At 36.8% G+C, this 6,327-nt stretch overlaps 1 pseudogene; it reads left to right on the top strand.

The window, feature by feature from the left end:
• The first annotated feature begins 548 nt into the window (after positions 1-548).
• LOC129075444 (rRNA-processing protein FCF1 homolog) lies at positions 549-1,387 on the top strand (annotated as a pseudogene).
• Positions 1,388-6,327: the final 4,940 nt, after the last annotated feature.

Raw genomic sequence — 6,327 nt, 5'->3', positions numbered from 1 at the left:
TGATGTTTTAAAGATTCATCAGGGCAATTTAAGTCTTTTGAGATATGTCATTCAGATAAAGATGAAATTATTTTCTTTTACTAAAACGCATTCATTTTTCAATATAACGATAGTTCTCACTTTAAGCAAACTCAAATCCAAACTTGAACTTGCTGAGAGGTACATTTGAACAATTTGTGTTGCAAAGCACAATGTTTTTACATAGGTCATGAGACTTGTGTGTTGAACAAAGTAAACCTCTATTGAAAGTGGGAAAATGATTTGTTTTTTATGTGAACTGAATTTAAAAGGAAAGTAAACTTTAAACAAAAATCTCTACACCTTTTTCTCCAAAGAGCTGGACAAAACTTGGAAAGACCCCCTTGTGCAGCCACCCGCTTTTCATAGCAATTGCTCTCTTCTAAGTCCCCTCACCTAGGTTCCCAAAACTAATCCCCACTAAGACAGTTGTTTAGTCATATGGCTCCAGTCTACAGTGACTGGAATTTCAGGCACTTGACATGTGATGGGAAAAAGTTTTTTTGGATAAGAAAGCCTTCCAGGGTAATTCCGGAAGAAACAAGAGTGCGGCGTGATCATGGGCAAGCAAAAGAAAACAAGGAAATAAGCGACCATGAAGTGAATGCTTAGTCTGAGAGATCAGAGGCTTAAAGAAAAGGATAGATTAAAACCTAAAAAGAAGGAAAAGAAAGATCCTAGTGCACTCAAGGAAAGAGAAGTTCCCCAATACTCTTCCTGCTTATTCTTCCAATATAACACACAACTGGGCCCACCTTACCACATCCTGGTTGATACCAACTTTATCAACTTTTCCATTAAGGCTAAACTGGACTTAGTGCAGTCAATGATGGGTTCCAATGATGCAGTCCAATGATAGATTATGCCAAGTGTATCCCTTGTATAACTGACTGTGTAATGGCTGAAATTGAAAAACTGGGGAAGAAGTATCGAGTGGCTCTAAGGATCGCCAAGGATCTAAGATTTGAACGATTACCGTGCACACACAAAGGAACCTATGCAGATGACTGTTTAGTACAGAGAGTAACTCAGCACAAGTGTTACATTGTGGCAACAGTTGACCGGGACCTTAAACGGAGAATCAGGAAGATCCCTGGAGTTCCCATCATGTACATTTCTAATCATAGGTACAACATTGAGCAGATGCCAGATGATTATGGAGCCCCTCGGTTCTAATACTTAAAAGACAAACTTCGTCTACTTCAACCAACTTTCTCTGTTGCCAGCATATTAAACCTCCTACAGAATGAGTTATTATTGCTCCACTCACCCACTTGCTCTGTTATGAGCTGAGTATAGTTAAATGCACTCACTTTTTGATGTTGTTTTGAAAATGATATTTTGTATCATTTTAATATTTGTTACCTCTATAAACCGAATGACTGCTCACAAAAAAAAAAAAAAAGAAAGCATTCCAGGTGCCCCATAAACCAGAAGATTTTAGTCTGCTTTCTTTGTTATTATCTCAAGGTGTATTTCTGAGCCTGATCTTCAGCTCTTGCTAAACATGGTCAGAATCTGGAAAGCTGCTTTGGGATGTCTGACAAATTTAAAGGCTACTCTAAACTACTTCAAAATAACTATTTCAATAAGGCTTGTGTAAGGCTTGAAGGTTATCTCAAATTGCATTAGACCATGTTTGGGAAACCAGGCAGGCAGAAATCAACTTGTGGTGTTTTTTGTCACCTGACAATCAGCTTTGGTTGTTTGTTTATTGATTTGCGTGCAGGGTAACTGACCTTTGTTGAACATTAAATTAAAAACATGTTATAAAACAATTAGGCCTATTTCACTCACTAGCACTGTGTCTAACCCGCCGATTCACTTTTATAATGAAAAAAATGTTGAGCCAGAAACTAATCTAACCAGGTTTTCGAAAGCTCTTTTGAATGAATGAATGATATTAGGGTTTAATCAAACCATGTATTAACCAAATTTCCTCTCTCCCTATTTTCCGGCTGATTTTTCTTAAGCATACTTGTCAAGAAAAAGGAATGATATTTTAAGAGAAAAAGATATTTAATTAAAGCCTGAAGTCAGCGGGCCTACAATAATGGACGGCACAGTGAAGAAAAAGCAAAGACCTCCAGGCTATGGAGCAGAAGTCTGCAGTCTCAGCACTGCTTCTGCCCTGCTTTGATCACATTATTTCTAATCTCTGAAACTCAGTTTTCTCTTCCAAATCCCTTTCAACTTCAAAAGTCTATGTGATGACTGATGTTAAAGGGAAAGCTGTTTTTTTTTTAAGTTTCCAACTTCTAAAATACCACTTGTGTTAAATATATACAAATAATTTTTGTAAAAACCAGATGGGTATGCATTTTAAATGTTAATTTGACAATCTTTAGGTGGTGTGTTTCTGAGTGATATTTTTGTTTATGTTCCCAGTTTTTAAAAGAGTAAATATATATTATTTTTTAACTAAACATTTTTAAAAGGTTCAGCCTAAGCATAATGAATCAAAAACTTGGCATTATCTTAGAGTACATTGAGTTTGCTTCTCATGAGAGCTTAATAGACTTTATCTTAATAATCCTCAGAGCATCTCTGTGAAATAGGTGGATGATGTCTCATTCTTATAAATCAGCATTTTTCAACTGAGGTTCTGCAAGGACATTAAGCCCTGATGCCCTAAGATATCCCCGCTATGAAATAAATTAACTATGTTACTATGCATCTGGAGTGGTACTAGTCATTTCTCCTTGGGAGAAATTGAAGAAATAGTCACCCAAATATTTTCTGTGTTCGGTAGATCATCTGGGAAAACCCAGCTTGAAAAGGATACACAGCAGGCAAACAAACCCACACACTTGATCATTTCATTTCTAGTGTCTTAAATTACACTTTGAGTTAGCAAAATGTTTCGAATTAATCCTAAATACTGTTCTAGGTTCCAGGAATATACACAGAACGTTTTTTAAATTATTTTTCCATGGGTGCTCTGAATTATTGAAATTACCAGTTATTTAAATGAATCACCTTTTTATCAGCATAATTTATTGATAATGGTTAGTCAGGTTTCTAAAGCACAAGGCACAGTAAGTACTCTCTAGTGGGCAGGAGAATTTTTAAAATAAAAAAGATAAGATTGAACAAGATCAGAGTCCAAAGAGAGTGGTTTACGAAATCAACCAGCCCCTACAGTAGCTGATTGTGGATCACATGGTTTCTTCCAAGTGTCAGTCTGATGATGATAATAATAATAGCAACTAAGAATTTCATGTGCATTTATTCCTCACAACAATTCTAACATTTTGCAAACAAAGAAAGCAAAGCTTAGACATTTTATTTAACTTCCTGAAAGTTTCAGTCTTGAAGGTGGAGCTTTAGTCATTTGTATCTTTCTAAGTTGTCAAACTTATGAGCATACTTTTGTTTATTATATTTGTGATCCTTTTAGTATCTGTGGAATTTGTAGTGAAATAACTTTTATTATACCTCTCATAACAGAAAATCTGAACATATTGATCGCAACTAATGAAACTGAAGCAATAATTTAATAACTCCCAAAAAATGAAAGTCGTGGACCAGATGGCCGCACAGGTGGATTTTACCAAACATTCAAAGAAATATCACTTGGAACTTCCAGCCAAGATGGAGGCATAAGTAGATACACTTTGCCTCCTCACACAACCAAAAGAAGGACAATGACAAATTTAAAAACAAAAAATAACCAGAACTTCCAGAAAATCGAACTGTACAGAGGTCAGACAACCAAGGAGTTAAAGAAGAAATATTCATCCCACCGGTAGGAGGGGTGGGTAGGACATGCGGCAAGGCAGCAACTGACAGACCAGGCGGTCTCACATTTGCTTGCAGATAAACCAGAGGAATAGCTGGGGAGCAAAACAGACCATGCAATCCAGGGTTCCAGTGTGGGGAAATAAAGCCTCAAAACCTCTGGCGGGAAAAACCTATGGGGGTTGTGGCAGCAGGAGAAACTCTCAGCCTCACAGGAGAGTCCACTGGGGAGACCCATGGGGTCGCAGAACGTACACAAACACACTCACCTGAGAATCAGCACTAGAAGGGTCCAATTTGCTTGTGGGTATCAGAGGAAGTGACTGAAAGCTGGCCAAGAGCTGAGAAAGCATCATTGTTCCCTCTTGGACACCTCTCCCAGAGATAGTGTCTCAACTCAGCAACCTGGGTTGTCCCACCCTGGCAAATACCTAAGGCTCCACTGCTTCCAACTTAACAGGCCTGCCAAGACAAAGAAATATGGCCCAAACAAAAGAACAGATCAAAGCTCCAAAAATAGAACTAAGCAATGAACAGATAGCCAACCTATTGGATGCGCAGTTCAAAACACTGGTAATCTGGATGCTCACTAACTGGTTGAGTATGGTCACAAAATGGAGGAAAAAGTGAAGGCTGTGCAAAGTGAAATAAAGAAAAATATACAGGGAACCAACAGTAAAGGGAAGGAAACCAGGACTCAAACCAACACTTTGGAGGAGAAAAAAGGGATAACCATTCAGCCAGAAAAGAAAGAAGAAACAAGAATTCAAAAAAATGAGGAGAGGCATAGGGACCTCTGGGACAACTTTAAATGATCCAACATCTGAATCATAGGGGTGCCCCAGAGGGAGAAAAGGAAGAGCAAGAAAATGAAAACATTTGAAAAACTAATGAAAGAGAACTTCCCCAATCTGGCCAAGGAAATAGACTTCCAGGAAGTCCAGGAAGCTCAGAGAGTCCCAAAGAATTTGGACCCAAGGAAACACATACCAAGGCACATTATAATTATATTACCCAAGATTAAAGATAAGGAGAGAATCTTAGCAAATGAAAAGGACGCAGTTACCTACAAAGAAGTTCCTATAAGACTGTGAGCTGATTTCTCAAAAGAAACTTTGCAGGCAAGAAGGGGCTGGAAAGAAATTTTCAAAGTCATGAAAAGCAAGGACCTACATTCAAGATTGCTCTACCCAGCAAAGCTATGATTTAGAATGAAGAGCAGATAAAGTGCTTCCCACATAAGGTCAAGTTAAAGGAGTTCATTATCACCAAGCCCTTATTATATGAAATGTCAAACGGACTTAGAAAAAGAATATCAAAAACTATGAACAGTAGAACAGAGGGGAGGCGGTAGGGGAGGAATAGGGGGAAAGGTAGAGGGAATAAGCAGCATAAATATTAGGTACATAATAGGCAGGGGGAGGTTAAGAATAGTATAGGAAATGGGGAAGCCAGATAACTTATCTGTACAACCCATGGACATGAACAAATGTGGGGGGTCCTGGGGAATGTGGCAGTGGAGGGTGGAGGGGAATAAAGGGGAGAAACAAATGGGACAACTATAATAGCATAATCAATAAAATATATATTAAAAATTAAAATTGGCATTGCATAATACAAAGATGAACATAAAAATTGATGCTGATAATTTTTTTAAAAAACAAAGAACTATCACTTATTGTTCTCAATCTATTCCAAAAATTTCAAGAGGAACAAAGACTCCCAAGGTCATTTGACAAGGTCAGCATTATCCTTATTGCAAAACCAGCTAAAAGCACTACAAAGAAAGAAAATTGTAGGTCAATATCTTTGATGAATATAGAAGCAAAAATAATCAACACAATTTTAGCAAACTAAATTCAGCAATGTACTAAAAAAAAAATCATGAACATGTGGGATTTATTCCAGGGATGCAAGTTTGGTAGAATATCCACAAATCAATTAACATGATATACCAGATAAATAAAAGGAAGAATAATCATATGATCATATCAATAGATGCACCAAAAACTTTTAATAAAATCCAGCATCCATTTATGATAAAAAAAAAAAACTCTCAGCAAAGGGGGAATAGAGGAAATATACCTCAACATAATAAAGGCCATATATGACAAACCTATAGTCAACATCACACTCGATGGAAAAAAACTAAAATCATTTCTTGTAAGATCAGAAACAACACAAAGTTGTCCACTTCCACCACTCTTATTCAGCATAGTACTGGAAGCCCTAGCCACCACAATTGGAGAAGAAGAAGAAGAAATAAAAGGCATCCAGTTTGGAAATAAACAAGTAAAATTGTTATTATTCACAGAGGACATAATACTGTATACAGAGAACTCTAAAGGTTCCACAAAAAAACTTAGAATTGATAAATAAATTCAGTAAAGTAATACAATACCAAATAAATATCTAGAAATTGGTTGCATTTATATACCAATAGTAACTATCAGAAAGGGAAAGTAAGAAAACAATCCCATTTACAATTGCATCAAAAATAATGAAATACCTAGAAATAAATTTAACCAAGGATGTAAAAGACCTATACTTGGAAAATTATAGGGAACT

This window comes from Pteronotus mesoamericanus, unplaced genomic scaffold, assembly GCF_021234165.1.
Source record: "Pteronotus mesoamericanus isolate MK-2021 breed Mesoamerican mustached bat unplaced genomic scaffold, CSHL_Meso_final contig_55, whole genome shotgun sequence".
Classification (NCBI taxonomy): Eukaryota; Metazoa; Chordata; class Mammalia; order Chiroptera; family Mormoopidae; genus Pteronotus; species Pteronotus mesoamericanus.
The sequence above is the reverse complement of the archived record's forward strand: the minus strand, read 5'-3'. Positions and strand labels throughout refer to the sequence as shown.